Source organism: Dipodomys ordii, unplaced genomic scaffold (genome assembly GCF_000151885.1).
Source record: "Dipodomys ordii isolate 6190 unplaced genomic scaffold, Dord_2.0 Scaffold50, whole genome shotgun sequence".
Lineage (NCBI taxonomy): Eukaryota > Metazoa > Chordata > Mammalia > Rodentia > Heteromyidae > Dipodomys > Dipodomys ordii.
In genome coordinates this window covers 4,438,614-4,460,735 of record NW_012267266.1, presented here as the reverse complement: position 1 = coordinate 4,460,735, position 22,122 = coordinate 4,438,614, and the positions used below count along the sequence as shown (strand labels likewise).

At 40.3% G+C, this 22,122-nt stretch overlaps 1 protein-coding gene and 1 pseudogene across 3 annotated transcripts in view; one reads left to right on the top strand and one right to left on the bottom strand.

The window, feature by feature from the left end:
- Sil1 (SIL1 nucleotide exchange factor) overlaps positions 1–22,122 on the bottom strand; it is a 278,466-nt gene that overhangs the window by 132,393 nt on the left and 123,951 nt on the right. The gene's annotated exons all lie outside the window — the stretch shown is intronic.
- Positions 13,756–14,090, top strand: LOC105988602 (annotated as a pseudogene).

Genomic DNA, 22,122 nt, shown 5'->3' with positions numbered 1-22,122 from the left:
GAAAGACTAAAGTTTGAGGACAATCTGGGCAGAAAAGTTCTCTAGACACAATCTCCAAAATAACCAGCAAAAGACATATTTGGAGGTACGATGCAAGTGGAGAGCACCAGTGTAGCAAGTGACTCAGTTAAAACCCTAGTACTACTAAGTACTAGAGGAGAAAGGAGAGGAGGGGAGTAGCAAGTGACTCAGTTAAAACCCTAGTACTACTAAGTACTAGAGGAAAAAGGAGAGGAGGGGAGGGGAGGGAAGGGAAGGTAGGAAGGGAAGGAAGAAGGGAGAGGAAAGGAGTGGAAGGGAGGGGAGGAGAAAGGGAAGAAGGAAGGAGAAGGGAAGGAAGGGAAAGGGAAGGGAATAGATAATAAAGAGCTCAAGTAACTTCACGTTGTCTTTGGCTCTTTCCATTCTCCCTTGCGGCTGCACTAGAAAGCACTGCTGAGAATAGCAGATTCTGTAGATGACACTGATAGCTACAAGGGCTACAACCTCCCTTAAAAGACAACTCAAAGTAGGGAGAAAGTTCATTCTGCCTATAAAAAAAAAAAAGGTCAATCCCAAACCATTCTTATTGTAACCAGTACATATGTACAGAGTAAGAAGACTTTAACTCTTAAGAGGAAAAAGGGCACAGACAAGGAAAATAGTAGTTATCGATTTCTTCTTGGTGCTAGGCACTAGAATAGTTGCTACATACACGTTGTCTTAATTTCCACAGAGATTGTGTGAGATACATATTCCCATTTCACAGATGAGAATTTTCTGGGCACAAAATTCTCTGACTAATTCAATTCAACATATGTTTACCAAACACCAAATTTCCAAGCACTTGTCCCTTTTAAATTGGTAGCCGAGGAAAGAGAGCAGCAACATGGTATTCAGGCAAGGGAAAAGTTTTATTTGCAGGCTGCCTTCGGTCTCGTTGGAAGCCCACGCAATAGGATTAAAAGCTCTGAACTACTACAGGGCCAGGATTTATCTAGGCCGGGAGGCAGAAGAAGGTGTGGCCACACAGGATGTGACCTCAGGGAGGGATGAGGTGACTGCCTCCAAGTGTACCACTACCTAGGTGACTGGTACTGGGTGGAGACTTAATCAAAAAGAGGGAGGAGTCTGCTCCGCCTTCCCAGGATGGAATTCACAGTGATCCCTAGAGCAGCCTTCAGACTGGTAGAAAAACTGAGTTCCCAGTTAGATCTGTCTGATTTTTAAAAGTGCACTGATGACATTGCTTCCTCTCTTTGTGTCTATGCCAGGCTAAGGAAGGACCTGCTGAGCCTGACAGCACCACAGGAATAATCAAATTCTAACTAGCTGTCAATATCTCCCCTGCCTAGCCCAAGAAAGCTTGTTGAAAGTCTTTCACTATGTGCTGTAAGTTCTTTGAGACAAAGAGCATAGTCTATGTTCTGATATTGGGCCTACAGGCTCTACAAAGCAAACATGACTTCATGACTGAAGTTTAGCAGAGACCTTAATGGGACCTTAACGGGACTAGTGGAAAATGTGATAGTTTAAACTGGTTGTCAAGTTGAACAGATAAAGAAGCACCTAAGATATTAGTAAAATTAGTAAAAGTTGATAAGATAAAGAAGCACCTAAGATATTAGTAAAATGATGCATTTATAAGGGTGTTTCCAGAAAGAACTGAGAGAGGAAGACCTATCCTGAATAAAAGTGGTATCATTCCATAGGCTGGGAATCTGGATGGAATAAAAGGGGGGAAAACTCCACCAGGTAGTACATGCATTCTCTCTGCTTTCTAGCCATGAAATAAGGTACTCTGCTCTACCCTCCCCACCACAATGAACTGAAATCATGAGCCAAAATAAATTCCTTCTTCTTTTAAATTGTTTCTTTTGGACTTGGAAAAAATTATATTAAGTGAAGTAATCCACACCCAAAGAAACACAGGCTGCATGGTTTCTCTCATTTGTAATAATTAGAATGTGCTTATAAATCTATAAGTAAACTCAATGGATAGTAAAAAAAAATTACACTTGGACATGGTTGATTAAACAGCACTCCAAACATTCATATAGTAAGACCAAAGGAGGATATTCTTAAGATCAAAAGGGCTCAATAGCTGTGTGCATATGATCATATAAAATGATGCTTATCAAAATGAACTCCAAAAAATGGAAACAGGCTTTTTATTATACTATTTTTGGTTCTTCTTTTTCTTTGGTTTATTCCCTTTTGTTGCTGTTTTTGATCTCTTTGTCTTGCATTAAAAGTTTTATCTTATTTAGGTAAGGGAAAAGGTGGGGCAGGGAGTGAACCAATTCAGCTGTGATACTCACTAGACACTGGAAATGAAGTACACAACTTGGGGGAAAGGGCTCTAGAGAGGAAATGCTGGAAGAAAATGAGGGAGGCGGTGACACTGTTCAAAGAGAAATGTACTCAATGCAATGTCTGCCCTGGGCCAAGCAAGGCCTAGCCTCCTATCCTCAGCTAAGTCCCAGCGAAGTAGTCACCTCCCCCTCTGAGGTCACAGCCTGGGCTGACCCCAGTCATGCCTCCCATTGGACTGAGGGAAGGTCCTAGGCCCTGGTATAGCTGGTGTGGCCACACCTTCTCTCACCTGTAGCAGTTCTGTAATAGAATAAACTTCTCTTCCTGCCTGCATACCAATGGTGCTCTCTTTCCTCGGCTGCCGATTTAATTTACCTAACACTCAGTATCTTACTTATGTAGCTGTAACCCTTCTGTAGATCACCTTTACAATAAAATATATAAAAAAAATAAATAAAACAAGCCGGGCTCAGGTGTCTCATGCCTGTAATCCTAGCTACTCAGGAGGCTGAGATTCCAGGATTGTGGTTCCAAAGCCAGCCTGGGCAGGAAAGTCCCTGAGGCTCTTATCTCCAATAAAAACCACCAGAAAACAGGAAGTGGCACTGTGGCTCAAGTGGTAGAGCGTTAGCCTTGAGCTGAAAAGCTGAGGGACAGCACTCAGGCCCAGAGTTCAAGCCCCAGGACATAAACAAACAAACAAACATGTGTTTCTTTGGGGTATTTGGTTAGACTGATAAAGAGTTCCTAACACAGTCAAAAACCTTCCTATCATTCTTCCACACTTCAGTGACTTGTGTCTTGATGAAATGCTGAATTGAATTTATCTAATACTAGATTAAATCCTAGGTTGCTATATAGAAAGATTCCTCTCAAGATCAATACAAACACACAAGAGACTTCTAATCGCATCCTTACCAATCATAATCAATGGCATCCTAGTCAGAAGCTGATAATGAATTAGAAGGCCAATCGATCAACCCCATCAGTCATATAGCTCTGGCCATGGAAAGAACAGGATCTACAGTCCCTCTAAAACTCCAGGCCCGGGAAGGCCTACAATGCCCAGAGATGCCTGAGACATGGCAGACAAGCTCAATAAATACTGATGGAACAGAGGCTGAGCATAGACACTGGGCCTAAGAATTCAAATTATACCAAATCATCCTGAATCAGGAGCAGGAAAGAGGGAGTGAGGCAAATCCATAAACTAATACAATGTGAGGTTTGCTGTGAGGTTCATGCAACAGGGTGTGGAAGGTGAGATAATATGAGACCTGTCACTGTGGGAACCTAAGGAGGAGACATATACTAAAGTCTGCAGAGCATTCTTTTTCATACTTTTTCCCCCTGTTTTTATGTTTTCTGGTTACTACAAAAATGTACAACCATTATTTTTTAAAAGTCAGGTGTTGGAGGGCTATTTAATCTCCCCAAATCCCTGTAATTACCACCTTTGTTCAAGGATAATTATTAACAAGGCAGTTTTAAAAGTTTTTTCTCTCTAAATAGCCATTCACGTTTATTAGTACTAATATTTTTTCAAGAATGGAATCATATTATAAATACCGTTTACATATATAAATGTATAATTATAAAATTAATGTATAAATGTATTTTTTGAATATACTAGAATTTTAACTCAGGGCTTCATGCTTATTCGGCTGGAATTTTAACTCAGGGCTTCAAGCTGATGAAATTGGCTACTTGCTCAGCTAGCCCTCTATGACTTCAGCCATGCTGCCAGCCCTGCTTTTTGAAATCTGTGGACTTTTATGACTATATGGCTTAAAACCAAAATTCTCTTGATCTCAGCCTCCTGAGTAGCTAGGACTACAGACCTGAGCCACCTGCACCTGCCATAACATACTTTTTCACTAGCAATAATATACCTCAAGGATCACTCTTTGGTAGCTCATATGTATCCACCCTATCTATATAAGTGTCACTGTAATGTACTGCAATGGACACAATCCATAGTATTTTAACAGGTATAAATTATTTAGATTGATAGGTGAGGGAGTAAAGAAGTACAGAGTGGAGAAGAGCTATATGACATAAAGTAGCATGAACAAGGCAGGTAGGAAGGAATGACCAAGGCACTAACTAATCAGGGGAAATAGAAGTAGTTTCATGGCTAAAAGATTATTGAGAGATGAGATGAGATGAGTATAGGATCTTAAGAGGAAGAATGATTGGGCTTCCAGTTCAGATTGTAAGGAAAATGTTTTTTTTTTTTTTTTTTTTTTTTGGGGGGGGTCCGGTCGTGGGGCCTGAACTCTGGGCCTGGGGCTGTCCCTCAGCTCTTCAGCTCAAGGCTAGTGCTCTACCACTTGAGCCACAGTGCCACTTCCAGCTTTTTTTTTCTTCTTGCTTATGTGGTGCTGGGGAATCGAACCCAGAGCCTCAAGCATGCAAGGCAAGTGCTCTACCACTGAGCCACCTTCCCAGCCCCATGTAAGGCAAATCTTAAATGTAGGAAATCACTTCTATTTCTTTGGGGGATTTCTTTAAGAGGATTGTGGTCCAGGTTGGTTCAGGCAAAAAGAGAGCTCCTATCTCACAAATAATCACAACAAAAGGGCTTGAAGTATGGTTCAAGTGCTAAAGCATTTGCAAGCAAGCAAGCCCCAGTCTTGTTCTCTGCCTTAAAAAAAAAAAAAAAAAACTAGCTTAAAAAGAATGGTGTGATGGTAAATATATGTAAGATGCAGCTAGAAGCAAATCTGTTCATAATTTAAAAATCTGGGTAAGGACCTATTACTGTAACTCAGAAACAAGTCATGGGATGAGAACAAGAGAAAGCAGTAGGACTGAAAATAAATGTCAGAACCTGGCAAAGTAAGGTGACTGATGAGATTGGGCTTGAGGGGAAAGGAAGTGGAACATGCCAAATTTTCCAGGTGAGATGACTGGGAGAATGATGATGCCATGATTAAATAAAAAGAAAATGTTATGGGTAAAATGGCTGTGTACGGACTACGTATAGCACCAAACAGGCATGCATGTGTGCATATAGAGAGCAAAAAAGAGCAGCTAAACGTTTTATATTCCATATACATGTGTATGTATGTATATGTGTGTATACACACACACATGCACATATGGAATGCAATGGCAAATAGAATGGCAAAGGCTAGAAATACAGGTTTGGGAGTCATCTGCATGACAATGAGGAGTTAGGGCCAGAAAGTACTTAGAGTAAAAAGAGAGAGAGAAAAAAAAAGACAGTATTGATGTTATGACAGTGGCTTTATCTGTAAAGTACAGGGAAGAAAAGGAGTCAGAAAGAGTTAAGAGTGGACTCCAGTGAAATAACAGATGTAGAAGCAATTTGCTGAATCTAACTTCTATATAAATGAGTTATTAAAATAATAAATTATTTCATCTTCCCTCCATTCTCCCAGTACCAATTCACTCCTCAGCAATCAGACATTAATTCTAGCTCAGTCTCTGGGCCTGTAACTTACCAGCCAAAAGCCACTTTTTTATTCCTCTTCCACTATTCTGCTTTTGTTCTTCTCCTTACCCATACTAAAGCAAGATGAGGAAATCAAGAAAGCTAGAAATACTATTTTACAAATGGCAGGTGCCATGAGGTCCCTGCTGTGTGAGAAAAGCTACAAGGACATTGAAAGATTATAAGAAACAAATTAGGGACTGACAGCCTATAGGCTTGGCTCCTCAAGATGAAAGAAGCAGCTATTGGAAATGGGAGCAATCAGTGGATCAGAGTAGGAGGGCAATCATGTTATTTAATTTAGTTCTAGGTAAAGAAGGGACAGAGGTGAAAGAGTGAAGCTGTGGGGGTGGGGAAGCTGCCAGAAGAAGGGGAATCACAGGAAGTAGGTATGTATTCTGAAGATTTTCAGGATATAGGAAGAATTAAGCTAAAGAGAAAATCTCTTTTGCACCAAGGTCACAAAATAATAGAGAAGGGAAAGGCCTCTTTAGGAAAGGTTACCAGATCATCTCCTCCACCCACCCAAGTAGTTTACATGCAGTAAATGTCCAGCCACCCATCTACTACCAACTGCCCACTCTCTCTCTCCTTCTACAAGTCAGTTGAGGCAGCTGGCATTCATGTCTACAGTAACTAGGGTACCTTCCACTGTACCTGAAATGCTGCCTCTACCTGGGTTCTATCCTTCACCCTTCTTTTCCGTGTTGAGCAATTACCAAATGCCTGTTGAGCTAAGCTGCTACTGCTGGAGAGGAGATTCCTCTGAAAAGATGACAAAGAATCTGACCCTCTGCTTCCTGCTGCTACTGCTCTTTTCACAATGGCCCTTTCATTCACTTGTTCAGCAAACATTTGCTGACTGCTGACTAGGTGCCCTTTCCTTTTTGCCATCTATCTGACAAAGAATAGTGAAGCCATGAAACATTTTCAAAATCCAAACATTCCTGGACAGTTGATTGGATGTGAATAAAGCTTTTCTAATAAGTGAGATTTCACTCCCCACGGGAATGTATGCCCCTGTTCTCAAACACTGTGGCTCTCATTCTACCTGAGAAGTAGAGTATAACTTCTAGTTTCAGCTCTACCAGCCCACCCAATCTCCTGTCCCTCAGCTCATTTTATAAGAACTTCTGAGGCAATGATGGAAGAGCTCTTCTGAGGAAGTTTTCTTCCTGTGTGTGATGATATAAGTGTTTCATCTGGGCTCTCAGCTAGATTGCCTCTACTGTGGCATCTGTATCCAGACTCTCTTTCAAGGAAAGGCTTGCTTCAGTCAGCAGACAGCCTTCAGCTCTCCTGCCTTAGTTATAGGTACTTTGCTAAAGATTATGACCTTCTGGACAAAGCATCTATTTGGTCACGGAACCAGACACAGGTACATAAAAGTAGTACATTTAGGCCAAATTCAGGACAACCAGAAGTACAATGGTCACTCTAGAATTCCTCACTGGAATTGTCAAAGCGTCAATGAGCTGACATGGAAATCTGATTTCTTCCTCTCCTCAATCTGGCTCCTCCCTTTTCCTTTCATAGAGGTTGATCCTTAGTAAAAAAAATACTGTATTCCAACCATTATCTGACCAGTTGCTTCAAGAGACCCTAACTCCCCATACTTCCCAAAAGCTTTCTAAACATGTAAAGCTACAATACCTGTGGATTCTTTTTGAGGTAGAACCTCAAGGTCTGAGTATGGAAAAACATCATTTTGGAAGAAGAAATAAGCAATAGAAAAAACAGTCCCCAAAGACCTTTTGCTACGCAGTGGTAAAGGTTAAAAGTGTCCAGTGTTACTTACCAACTGTAACCATATCACACCCTCTACCCTTCCCTGGAACCTTTGATCCCATGCTGAGCTAAAGTTTGGCCTTCTACTTCATACAGCAATACACTGTTAATGGGGTCTCTTCAGCTTTCCACCTGCAAATGGATGGAGTCCATCATTTCAAGAACCTTACCTAAGTCAGGCACAGTGGCTCACATCTGTATCCTAAGCACACAAAAGGCTTGGATCTGAGGATCACGGTTTGAAGCCAGTCCAAGCAGATAAGAGTCCATGAGACTCTTATCTTCAATTAACTAGTCCCCCCACCCCCACCGGCCCCGCTGCCACGAATTGCCAGAAGTGGTAGGGTGCTAGCCTTGAGTCAAAGAAATTCAGGGAAGAACACTCAGTCCTAAGTTCAAGCCCCAGGACTGGAACAAAAAAACCCTACTCTGTTCTCCTCAACCTTCCACTTGGCTCTGTATACTGGAGTCTTTCTATCAGCATTTATGTATAGTCTCCAGTTTCTTCTTTGAGAGAGCAAGGAAGTTAGAGAGGGAAGAGAAGGGGAGGAGAGGAAAAGAGGGGAGGAAGGAGACCAAAGGAAGGAAGGAAGGAAGGAAGGAAGGAAGGAAGGAAGGAAGGAAGGAAGGAAGGAAGGAAGGAAGGAAGGAAGGAAGGAAGGAAGGAAGGAAGATCCATGCAATGGAATATTATGCAGTTCAGGCAAAATATAGAATCAAAAGGGCAATGTTACAGTAAGGAATAGAGGACAGTACAGAAAGGAATATAGGCCATATTGTATGATTCTCATTTAAGGTATATGAACTATCCAACAGGTAAATTTATAAACAGAGAAAGGTGCTTTGAGGTTGCTTACAGGATTAGTAACTGCTTAATGGGCATGAAGTTAAGAAAAAGTTTTGGAACTAGAGACAGTGGACTCTACAACATCGTGAACATATTAAATGCCAGTGAACATACTTTAGAGGAGTTAATTTTATACTGTACGAATTTTATCCCAAATTAAGAAAACAAAGAAAAACATCCTTATACTCCTTATCACCTTTTTCATTTCTCAAAAGTTGTCTACACTTGACCTCATCACCTCCCAACTCACCCCAAGCACATACCCTTCTTTTAATCAGAACAGCCATTAATGCATTTCAGATTCCCTGAAAGCACTTAACACAGGAGAGCAGTACCTCAGCCCTGAAGGGTTTTCTACCCTGACTGTTGAGAATTGAACACCTTGGACTAACCTCCTGCTTCTAGGGCCTCTCCCTTGTCAGGTATCCAGCTTATTCTCTTCTACCTGACTTTTATGAACTGAAATTTCTCAAAAGCCAGTTCTTGGGTCTATTTTAAAGCTCACCAATTTTACAACCTCAAATGTTATGTAGACATATACAAATACACACACAGTGCACAAAAATAAAACTAGAAGGAGATTTAAGACAATAAAACATATTACAAAGCTTTTACAACTAAAATGGCTTGGTACTAGCACACAAGTAAATAGAATAACCAATGGAACAGAAAAAAAAATTTTAAGGCCTAATTGCATATGGACATTTAATATAATAAAAGTAGCATCTAAAATATGTCAGTAAAGATTTTTTAATAAGCAGTATTGTGAACAGAATAAGATAAAGTTAACTCTACTTCTTATACCTATATATCAGAAAAATTCCAAACAACTCAGATATTTAAATATTAAAAAGTGAAACCACGTAAGTACCAACTACCCAATGATGGAAGAGTACCTTTCCTCTTGATAACTCAAAATCCCAAAACAATTAACATCAATAAATGTGATTATTCCAAAATAAAAACAGTTGTATAAAAAGTAAAAATGCATGGGAAAAGTCATAAGCAAAGTAAAAAGAGAACAAAATGGGGAAAGTAATATCATAGACAAACTTAATTTCATTAACTTTTTAAAAATAAAGAAATAAAACAGTCCTACAGAAAAACAACCACAGATATGAGCAGGCAGTTCATAGAAAAAGAAATATAATACTTTTTAACCCTACAAAACAATCTCAACTTTGCCCATTATACTAGAAAGGTAAAGTAAAACTATAGTTAAAACACAGCATTTCTTATTAGTTTATAAATACTTTGAAGGTAAAACTAGAGAAATGGCACTTACAAACACTTAATACTTAGTATGCAAAAATGGTACAACTTGCCAACTAGAAAACTGACAACAACTAAAAAGATAACTGCATTTAACCTTTAACTTATAGGTTTGACTTCTAAAAATGGTTTGCAAACACTTAACGGCAACAGCCTGAATGAGCTTGAATGTCAATTTTCCCCTAGTCTAAAAAGGAACACATTTTGGCTAACACCCTGGCTTCAGAGTATAAGGCCCTCAACAGAAGACCCAGCTAACCAGTGTCTGGACTTCTGACCTACATAAACTATGAGATAATGAATAGGGTGGCGTTTAAAGCACTACGCTGGCAGAAACTTATTTTAGGCTATAATTAGCAATACAGTAGCCCTGAATAAAGCCTAGAATGGGGGAAAATAGGCTATAAGACTAGAGACATCTAGTTTAGCTCCAGCAACAGGAAGGCAGGAGTAGAGACTGAGAACAGCTGATGTTCCTAAGGCAAGCTTTCCATACTTAATATCCACTGGCAGTATGGGAGAAGTTGGTAAGAAGGAGATAAAGTTTGGTAAGTCCCGGGCAAGCTGCACTGCTGACAAAATCAAAGTATATGATCACTGACACTGAAAATTTATCCTCAATAATCTGTAAGTACTTTTGTTTCTTTTACATCATCTCCACTTCTTTACTAGACACAGACTTAACTAGATGGCTTTGAAAAGGAATGGAGGATAAAACTACCAAAAAGACAGCTCATTATTTGGTACCCATTTCTCCTTGTAAGTTTTTCTTTTATATGTCTATTTCTGCAGATAATTGAGTCCAACTGTGATATTTGAATAGTTTTAAGAAAGTACATTCTGTTTTACTTGCAAAGGGAGGGACTCTTGGCCTCTTCTGTAACACAAGCAAAATGGAAGGAGATGCCAGATGCCCTGCTTATTTCTCTCCAAAAGAAATTCAACTTCAAGTCCAGTCCAATTCCTGTGCCCAGTAGGGAATTGAGAGAGCTCCACAAGTGTTACAAGCATACCACCAAAAACAGAAAGCAAAACTGCAACATCTTTGAATTTAAGACAAGGGGAATAGGAAAACAACAGGAACTGAAGAGTGCCTAATACAAAGAAAATACTTTTTATCCTACAGTTGTATTGCTCCCCGTGACTTTATTCAGGCCCCAGATCAGTAGGACTCATTCTTCGGTAGGTATATTCTATGAAAGATTTAAAATATCAGATAAATCTTGCTTCAATACAGAACAAAGCAGGTACTATTAAATAGGTGCAGCCCACAATCCTTCAGAGCTCAGTTTGGTCATCTCTTTTCTTATGACTAACACACTTTCTGAACCTGATAATACAATTTATCCATCGTTTCCGCCATAAAAATACCACTGGACTCTGCAGGACCTCTGTGCATGAGCACTGGGGATGGAAGAGACTGATCCTTCTCCATGATGTTCAGTTGAGGCCCTACAAAATCACTTTTCATCTCTCACCTATTACAGTGCTATTCTCTATATATTTTTCTAAGGTATTTTTGAATCCATGTTTTTTAAAAGAAATTTGTATTGTCTTTAGTTGTACAAAAAAGATGTCATTTAACAAAGCACTTTATAAATACAATGCCTCTTGATTAATCACTCCTTCAACATTTTCATCCCTATTTTTTTTCTTCATTTTGTGGTATATACAAGGAATTCTTGACTGCATTCTCGCCCTTTTCCCCTCTTTATTAATCTGCCCCCCTCCTCTTGGCACCAATCCCCTCTCGCATGTACCTATTTCCTGGTGTTGATTTTGTTGGGTTTTCATCTAGTCTTTCCAAAAGATTTTACTATTTGAAGTCTCCATAGAGTCTATTATACTTCAGTAAGTTTATCTGTAACCACTTGCATACCATCCAACATGCTTGCTTACTTTACTTACAGAGTCTATCCGCTACATATGAGGAAAATCATGCAATCTTTTTTTTTTTTTTTTTGGTTGGTTGTGGGGCTTGAACTCTGGGTGTGAGCACTGTTCCTGAGCTCAAGGCTAGTGCCCTACCACTTGAACCACAGGGCCACTTCCAGTACAATCTTTATTTCTCTGGATCTATCTGGCTTACTTCACTTAATATAATTTTTTCCAAGTTTTCCCATTTCCTTATGAATGGTACAGTGTCACTCTAATACATGAGTGCAATTCCACTGTGAGTATATATCACATTTTCTTGACCCATTCATCCACTGAGGAGCAATGAACATGGTTGTGCTGGTAGCTTTGCTGTAATTTGTGTTCTATTGGAAAATGTCCAGGAGTGGGATTGCTGGGTCATAGGGTAGTTCTATGTTTATAGTTTTTTTGATGAACTTCCATACTGCTTACTACAGTGGTTAAGGAAGCTTACATTCCCACCAACAGTGTATTAAAGTTCCCTTTTAACAGCAACTTTGCCTGCATTTGTTGTTTTCTTAACAGTGACCATTCTAACTGCAGTGAGGTAGAATCTCAGTGTTTTCATTTGCATTTCCTTTATGGTCAGAAATGATGAGCATTTTTTTCATGTGTCTACTGGACATTGTACTTCACCTCCTGAGAAATCTCTAAATATTAATTCGGTTGTTTCTCTAAGGGTTTAATTTTTGAGAATTTAATTTTTTGAGCTCTAAGTATATTCTTGACATTAGGCCCTTGTCTGATGTATAGCTGGTAAAAATCTCCCATTCTGTGGGCTATTTAGCTTAGCTATGCCCTTCGCTGTGCAGAAACTTTTAAGTTTGATGAAATTCCATTTATCAAGCCTTTGTTTTGTTGTGTTCCTGGATTTTTTTTTCCCTTGGGGAGGGGTTCAGTCACGATGCTTGAACTCTGGGCCTGCATGCTGTCCGTCAGCTTTTCAGCTCAAGGCTAGTGCTCTACCACTTGAGTCACAGTGCGACTTCCAGTATTCTGGTGATTAACTGGAGACAAGTGTCTCACAGACTTTTCTGCGAGGGCTGGTTTTGAACCACAAACCTCAGATCTCAGTCGCCTGAGTAGGTTTACAGGTGTGAGCGACCAATGCCTGACTTGTGTTCCTAGATTTTTACTTAGCAAATTTCGACCTGTACTCGGGAACCCTAGTGTTTCCCCTATCCTTTTTTATAATAGTTTCATGGTTTCAAGTCTTACATTGAGGTCTTTGATTCATTTTGAATTGATGCTGGTGCAAGGACATATATGAGAATCTAATTCCCGTTTTCTACATGGGGATATCCGGTTTTGCCAGTACCATTTGTTGAGAGGCTGTCTTCCTCCCCATCCTATGTTCTGGTTCCCTTATTAAATATTAGATGGGTATAGGTCTGTGGGTTCATTTCTGATTTTTATTCTGTTCAACTGGTCCATTTTGTGCCAGTACCAAGCTGTTTTCATTGCTATAGCTTTGTAATAGAATCCAACACTATTCTGTCCACTAAGGGTTGCTCTTGCTAGTTGGGATCTTTTTCTTATTCCATATGAATTTTTGGATTGCTTTTTCTTTCTTTTTTTTTTGGGGGGGGGTGTCCGGTCGTGGGGTCTGAACTCCGGGCCTGGGCGCTGTCCCTCAGCTCTTTAGATCAAGGCTAGCGCTCTACCACTTGAGCCACTTTTGCTTATGTGGTGCTGAGGAATCGAACCCAGGGCCTCATGCATGCAAGGCAAGCACTCTACCACTGAGCCACCTTCCCAGCCCTGGATTGCTTTTTCTATCTCATTGAAAATGTTGGAATTTTGACGAGTATTGTATTGAATTTGTAAGCTGCTTTTGGCAGTATTGCCATTTTCATGATGCTAATTCTTCCAATCCAGGAACATGGAAGATCTTTACATTTCCTTAAATGTTCTTCAATTTCCTTTTTCAAATATTTAAAGTTTTCACTATATGGGTCTTCTACATCTTTGGTTAATTCCTAGTTTTTTTGTTTTTGGTTTTTTTGTTTTGTTTTGTTTTTTTTAGGCTAATGCAGAGGGAGCTGCTTTCCTGACTTTAGTTTCAATCTTCTCATTATTGAAAAGCTATGTTGTAAACTTGACAGCTCTGCCTGGCTCTGGAGATGAAACTGTAAGACTGAAGGCACTGAATGAAGTGAGAATTTTACTAGAGGAAATGGCTGCCTCTTCGTCATCATCCTCAGCTGGTGGGGTCAGCAGAAATTCTGTCACTGGATCTGGTTTCAGTGTCTTAGACCTTGCCCTACCATGGAAAGCCCTTTTCATCTACGCCAAAGGAGCTGGACAGATGTTAGAAAAAGGCTCTGAGAGATGCCTCTGTAAGTCTGTATTCAGTTATCATGTTGTATACATGCTTAAACAGGTGAAGCATGAGATCAGCAAGTTGCTGGGATGGAAAAACTTGTGGGTTTAGTAGAAGAGCTGGAGGCTGATAAGTGTCAGTTTAAACCCATTGAGCAGCTGCTGGGGTTCACACTGTCTTCATGGTGATGCTGGATGGTTACCTCTGGGCACAGCCAGTACAGAGCCAATAAATAACTTACAGGTTCCAGAGCCACCCAAAGATCCACAGCTGCATTGCTAAACCACTGATTCCCATCATACTTGGTTTCTCTATAGGGAACAAATACTTGAATATGTAATCATTCAGGGAGTATTTACTCCATTTAGAAAGCATTAAATAGCCTATTACAGAAAACAAAGAGTTGTGGGCTTAAGAGCTATTTATAAAATTACCATAAACCAAACAGGACAGATGCCAGAATTGGCTGGCATGTGTCTTGTCATTCATAGAGTACCTGGAAACCTTCACCACCCAAGTCCAAGTTCAGGATATTTCTTTTCAAACATGAATTCAACTCAAGACTTGCTTAAATGAAGATTTTTTTTTTTGTATCTCACAGACACAGTTTATTCATGTCATATAAAATACAAGTATAAGTATAACAAAGCTTGCTTAAACATGCAGGCAGAGTGGTGTTTCACCTTGTGCACTCAAAGGAGCAGGTTAATGACGGCTGTGAGAAGGCGCAGAAGTGGAACCTTTCAAAGCCTTTTTTTTTTTTTGGTCGGTCATGGGGCTTGAACTCTGGGCCTGGGCACTGTCCCTGTGCTCTTCAGCTCAAGGCTAGCGCTCTACCACTTGAGCCACATCTCCACTTCCAGTTTGCTAGTGGTTTACTGGAGATGAGAGTCTCACGGACTTTCCTGCCCGAGCTGGCTTTGCACCGCGATCCTCAGATCTCAGACTCCTGTGTAGCTAGGATTACAGGCATGAGTGTGGGCACCCGGCTCAAAGCCTTACTTCTTTTATCAACACTCCCGATCTTGTATAGGATGAAGGCCATCAACCCCATCTCTACGCAGATCTCTTGGTAAACATGGGTGTAGTAGGACCCAGACAGTTTTAATAAAGCTTTGAAACATCTCGACAGGATGGAGGACGCAGACCCCAACAGACCCCACAGCCTCCACCAGAAAAGATCACAAGCTCTAATTGAGGCATTTTTAAATGTCCAACATTTTTCTTGTTTTTAGACATCTAATTCTACAGATTCTTAACTTTTTCAAACTTCTTCTGGGAATGTTGCTTTTTGAATGTTGGAGCACTTGTAAAAGTAAAGAAGTGAGGGGTATAAGGAAACGCCCACCTCACAGACCTAATCTCCACCCTTGATGGCAGCGCCTGCGCAGTAGGTGAGGTGCCTCCCACTTCCACCCTGATCTAAAAAGGGTCTTCAAGGAGCCAGGCGGCGCCATTTTCTCCCTTTCCTCATGAGAACTTGGCCTTGTCAGCTCTGCCGGCAATAAATCTTTCTTTCTACTTAAGTTCTGTCTACGTGGTCTTTTGGGTTACTTTTCTTTGGGTTACTTCCTACCCAGGTTTACATTTACTCCTTCAAGGGGAGAAAAAAAAAGAAAAGAAAAGCCACTGATTTTTGTGAGCTTATTTTTTTGTTGTTGTTGCTGGTTGTGGGGCTTGAACTGTAGGCCTGTCCCTCAGCTCTTTAGCTCAAGGCAAGTGCTCTACCACTTGGACCACAGCACACTTCTGGTTTTCTGGTGGTTAACTGGAGATGAGTCTCACGGAATTTCCTGCACGGGCTGGCTTTGAACCTCAATCCTCAGATCTCAGCCTCCTGAGTAGCTAGGATTATAGGCATGAGCCACTGGCGCCCGGCTGGCTCATTTTTTTTTTTTTGAGAAGTTTGGCATCTGTGTTCATCAAGGAGATAGGTCTATAGTTCTCTTTTCTTGATGTGACCTTATCTGGTTTGGGGATGAGTATAATACTAGCTTCATAGAATGAGTTTGGTAGTGATCCCTTCCATTTATATTTCATTGAGGACTTTGAGGATGAATCTAAGCTTTTAACCACATGTTTATCACTCACTATGAGAGGTAGATTTTCTTTAAGTTGTCCTAAATTTAGTCCACTATGAGATCAAGTAGGTTAGGTTCTACTGACAACATCTGTTGAGCCAGTATATATCTCTACTGTGTTCTACTTATAGGTTTCAGTGTATGTCATGTAGAGAAGTTCAATTTTCCCTATTGGCTTTTTTCTTCCATACCAATGAGTCTAATTCCCTTTCTCCATCCACATAAGAGTAGACATCGGTCATAGTTGAACCAGAGATAGCATTCCTCCCCACAGGAAGCTAGTACTGGATCACCCGTTTAGGTATAACTGCACGGAAGGTATGTCTCATAAACCAATCTTTGGAAGGACCGGTTTCTGCCAGGAAAGTAATTAATAACGCTATTTATATTTGATCTCTGTTGCATGGTGAACACATAGGAAACATTTATGAACAACCCACCTTGAACATAACTTGCATTCTCATGCTGAGCAAAAGAAGCAAAGAAATAGCAAGAGTCATTTCTCTAGGTAGAAGATGAAACCACTGAAACTCCCAAAAGGGAAATGAAGAACCAAATAAAATCTTCTCAATGCTTAAAGGTAGTATGATACAGAAGAAATCATTTTTTTACTGATGTACAAACATCTATTGAATACCTGTTATGGCCCAAGCACAACCCTGGTGCTGAAGATACAAATATGTTTGTCCTCTCAAAGATTGCATTCCAATATGGAAACAGACAATGGAGTAAAGTATACAGCATTAGCTAGCCGCTGGCTCACACCTGTAATCCTAGCTACTCAGGAGGCTGAGATCTGAGGATCACAGTTCAAAGCCAGCAGTCTGTGAGACTCTTATCACCAATAAACCACGACAAAACCAAAGTGGTGCTATGACTCAAGTGGTAGAGCACTAGCCAGACCCGGAGATCAAGTCCCACAACTGACACACACACACACACACACTCTCTCTCCTCTCTCTCCTCCCCTCTCTCCCCCTCCATCTCCCCCTCCCTCTTCCCTTCTCTCTCTCTCCCTCCCTCTCTCCCTAAGTGCTAAGGAGAAAAATCATACAAGTAATGTTGGGGGACTGGGAAGGTGGCTCAATGGTAGAGGGCTTGTCTTGCATGCATGAGGCCCTGGTTCTATTCCTCAGCACCACATAAGCAGAAAAAAGCCAGAAGTGGCCTTACCCCAGTCAGAATGGCCCACATCAGCCAACGACAAATGCTGGAGGGGATGCAGAGAAAGAGGAACCCTATTAAACTGCTGGTGGGAATGTACACTTATACAACCACTTTGGAAAGCAGTCTGGAGGGTCCCTAGAAAGCTATTGACCTCCCTTATGACCCAGTCATACCACTCCTGGGCATCTATACTGAATAACCAGTATACAAGGACACATGCACCTCCATGTTTATTGCAGCACTGTTCACAATAGCCAGGATATGGAAACAACCCAGATGTCCCATCACAGATGAATGGATCCAAAAATTGTGATATCTATACACAATGGAATATTATGCAGCCATTAAAAAGGACAAAACAATGGCATTTGCAGGGAAATGGATGGAGCTAGAAGAAATCATATTGAGCAAGGTAAGCCAAGTGCAAAGAGACAAATGGCACATGGCCGTTTGTGGATGTTAAATCCAAAATGTTAGGTAAGCTGGGAAGGTGGCTCAGTGGTAGAGCGCTCGCCTAGCATGCTTGAGGCCCTGGGTTTGATACCTCAGCACTACATAAGCAGGAAAAAAAGGCCAGAAGTGGCGCTGTGGCTCAAGTGGTAGAGTGCTAGTCTTGAGCTGAAGAGCTGAGGGACAGCGCCCAGGCCCAGAGTTCAGGCCCCACGACTGGACAAAAAAAAAAACAAAATGTTAGGTGATACGACAAAATTAACAGGACTTAAGAAACAAAGGACTTCCACTCATCAAGTCGAATCACTATTAAATAACCCCATGCTGCTGATCACATGTATGGTATATATGTGTACACCGGAGGGAAACCAGGAAGACAACACAGAACTAGAGGGAATCAGGGAAAAACATACAACAGCGGGACCCATCAGCTGCACTGGACATTGATCAAAATGAACTAAGCAACTCAATGGCAGCGATGGAAGGGAGGAAACAAGTGGGAAAGAGGGAACAGCTGATGCTATGCAAAATAAATGTACATATCACCCAATGTGGAATAAATAACTGTATTGCAAAGCTCACAGAACTCATACATGTTACAGACCATGATAGACATTTTGCTCCATGAAAGTTAGAATATGTTTGTGACTTTAACTAAGGTTTACAATCCCACAATACTGTAAAATTTGGAAAATTATGTAACCACTTAATCACAATAAAAATTTTGAAAAAAATTTAAAAAAAAGACTTATTTCCAATTAACCACCAGAAAACAAGAAGTGGAGCTGTGGCTCAAAGTGGTAGACTACCACTTTGGTAGAGCAAAAATTCAGCACCCAAGCCCTGAGTTTAAAGCCCTACAACCATCACCACCACCACCAGGAACAAAAAAAAACTAAGCAGATGGTAATATTGGCATGTTACTATTAACTGAACTGCAGATTCTCTATGTTTTATCAGCTTTTCTATAAAAGTGCTCTTTCTGTTCTAGCCTCTAATTCAGAATGCCTCAATGTCTTTTTCAGATGTCAGGTCTTTTTTGGCCTATGATAGCTTTCAGCCTTTCTTCATTTATCATGACAATGACAATCTAGTACTATTATTTGTAGTATAGCTTTCACTTTGGTTTGATGTTGTTCTCATGTTTAGGTTAGGGTAATTAAGAAGTTAATGTTGCTGAGGTGGTGGTGGTGGTGGTGCCACTGATACTGGAGCTTAAACTCAGGACCTAATACTCTTGGCTTTTTCACTCACAGCTACTACTTGTGCAACACCTCCACTTCTGTTTTTGCTGGTAAATTGGAGATAAGAGTTTCTCAGTTTTGTCTGTCTCAGTTGGCTCCAAACCATGATTCTCAAATTTCAGCCTCCTGAGTAGCTAAATTATAGGCATGAGCCACCCGAGCCCAGCATGGACATTGTTGTTGTTTTTATTTGGTGCCAGTCCTCACACTTGAACTCAGGGCCTGGGTGTTGTCCCTGAACTCTTTTGCTCAAGGCTAGCTCTCTACCAGACTTAAGCCACAGGTCCACTTTCAGCTTTTTTTGGTGACTAATTGAAGATAAGCGTCTTATGAACTTTCCTACCTCAGCTAGGTTTGAACCATGATTCTCAGATTTTAGACTCCTGAGTAACTAGGATTACAGGTGTGAGACACTGGTGCACAGCCTGATTACTGTTTTTGAGAAATAATGCCACAGAGTTGAAGTGCCCTTGTCTCTCTTCATAACAGAGGACAAATATATCCACATGACAACACTGGTAATGATCCACGTAGAAATCTGGTAGCTCCTAACTGCTCCTACCTGGATCTATTCTACAGAAGTAAATCACTAAGTCTAGCCCATATTCAAAAAGATATAAACTAAATTTCCTGGAGCAGAGAATATATACATATATTATTGGATTTCTTCTGCATGAAAGACCTCTTCTCCAATTATTTATTCAATCATTTATTTGTATAAATTTGGACTCATATAGATGTGTATTATACTTTGGCTTATAATCCAGGGGTACTGCTACTGTTTGGATATAGTTTAATAATGTCTCCCAAAGATCCACTGTTGGAAGCTTGGTTCCCAGTGATAATGCTGAGCGGTGATAAGACCTTTAAGATGTGGGGGCCTAATGAGAAGTTATTATATCATTATGCCACTGCCCTCAAAATGACTAAATGTTTTTCTCTTGGGATTCTTGTTAGTTCCTTCAAGATGGTTATTATAAAAGTGCAAGCCAGGCTCCCTTCTGCTTCTTGGCTTTGTCTTTCCTTGTGATCTCTTCCTTTCACACATATTTCCATCACTGTGGTACCACTCAACATGAGGTCCTTATCAGAGTAAAATTTATGCTGGAGCTTTGCCCTTGAACCTCTGAAACTGTGAAAACATATATTTTATGTAACATAAACATTATATATAAACATATACATATATATGTATACACTTAGGCATTTTGTTATAACAATAGATAACTACCTAACACAACTATCTTATTTTGTTACTTAAATTATTCCAGCTTCTGAGACTGGAAGAGGAGATCATTTCTGAGTAAAGACCTAAGAGAAATGAGGGAGCCAGGCACAAAGCTATCTAGGTGAGGGTATAGGAAAAGGAATAGAAGGGAGAACATTAACAACTAAAATTAGAGAAGTAATGGTGAGCTATATCTAGGGTTATTTCAGCCATGGATTTTTACTATATAAGAAAGAACATCAAAGGATATTTTTGAGCACGGGAATACATGTCACTGGCTGCTGTGTTAAGAATTGACTGTAGGCGATGAGGAGAGAGATTACTAAGGGTCTACACTAAAATAATCCAAATGAGAGATAATGGCATCAATACAGGGTGATGAGTAGTCATCAAATTCAGGAAATATTTCAAAACCAAGCTGTCAGAAAAGAATAGAATGTAGGGTGTTAGAAAAAGAATTGAGTCAAGAATGGCTGCAAAATTTGACCTGAGTAACTGAAGGATAAAGTTGCCATTAACTGAGGCTGCAAAAAGTTACAAAACTCAATTTTAGACACATTAAATCTGAGATGCTCAACCAAGCAGAGATCAACTACTAGGTCAACAGATCTAGAATTCAGAAAAGTCAGTCTTGGCAAATTAAAGGGAAAAAAGGAGAAAGGAAATAGAAAAAGAACTTGGAGTTATCACATATAGATGAAATGTACTGTTATTAGACTAGATGAGATCACTGTGGGCATAAAACATAATAGAGAACAACAAAAGTTCAAGGGCTGAATCTGGGAGTACTATAGCATGGGAGGGGCAGATCTTACTTGCCCTTTAATCAGAAGCAAAGGGAGCAAGGCTTTTGTTCTTACCCACTATGTAACTACTACTGTTCTAGATCCTATTACTCTCAGAAGCTAATATACAAGCTTAGTTAATATACAAGCTTACTTCTCCCTTGTCTGTCTACAGTTCTCAACCCCAAGTCTGTTCCTGTATTGCTATACATATGATGGCCATCATTATTAGATAGTCATTATTGCTATCAACCTTTGGAAAGCTGTTTGTCCCACATGGAAACCTTCTCCATTCATCTCATCAAATGCCAGCTCTTTTAAGTCATAAATAATGCCTTCTCTCTGAAATTATCTTACTACCTCATAATGAATGAGTACAGTCTTCAAAGCACTAATGACTAAAAATTCTGAGCCTCTGTATACTTACTATCTTTACAACTAGATATTTATTATTTGTTGACCTGTGTAGTTAATGAACTTTACCTATTAATACCATAATTTCCTTTAAGTAGAACAACACAGTTGGGTGTAATGGTAAACAACTACAATCCCAGGACTCAAGAGACTAAGAATCAAGAGGATCAGAATTTAAAGTTAGCCTGGGACACACAGTAAATTCAAGGCCAGCCTACTGGGTAGGGATAAAGTTCAGTTGTAGATCACTTGCTTAGCCTGAACAAGGCCCTGAGTTTGATTCCAAGCATGACTTAGAGAAAGAGGAGGGAACTAGCAGGGGGGCGGGGGGGAGGGGGAGAAGGAGAAAAGAGGAAAAGGGGGGAAAAAAAGCCAGAAGTGGTGGTACCCATCTGTAATCCTAGCTACTTGAGGAAGCAGGAGAACAGAAAGTCTGAGGCTAGCCCAGGCAGGCAAAGATAGCCTAGGCTAACACCTACAAGGTTGCCAGTGGCTAACACCTATAATTCTAGCTAAAGGCTAACATCTGAGACTCAAAATTCAAAGCCAGCCCAAGCAGGAAAGTTGGTGAGACTTTTTATTTATTTTTTGCTGGTCTTGATACTTGAACTCTGAGCATGGGTGCTATCCCTGAGCTTCTTTTGCTAAAGGCTAGCATTCTACTACTTGAGCCACAGCACCACTTCAAGCTTTTTTTGAGTAGTTTATTAGAGATAAGAGTCTCATGGACTTCCTGGGCTGGCTTTAAACCTTGATCCTCAGATCTCAGCCTTCTGAGTAGCTAGGATTATGGGTGGGAGCCATAATAGCCTGGCTTTGGTAATACTTTTTTCTCCAATTAACCACCAAAA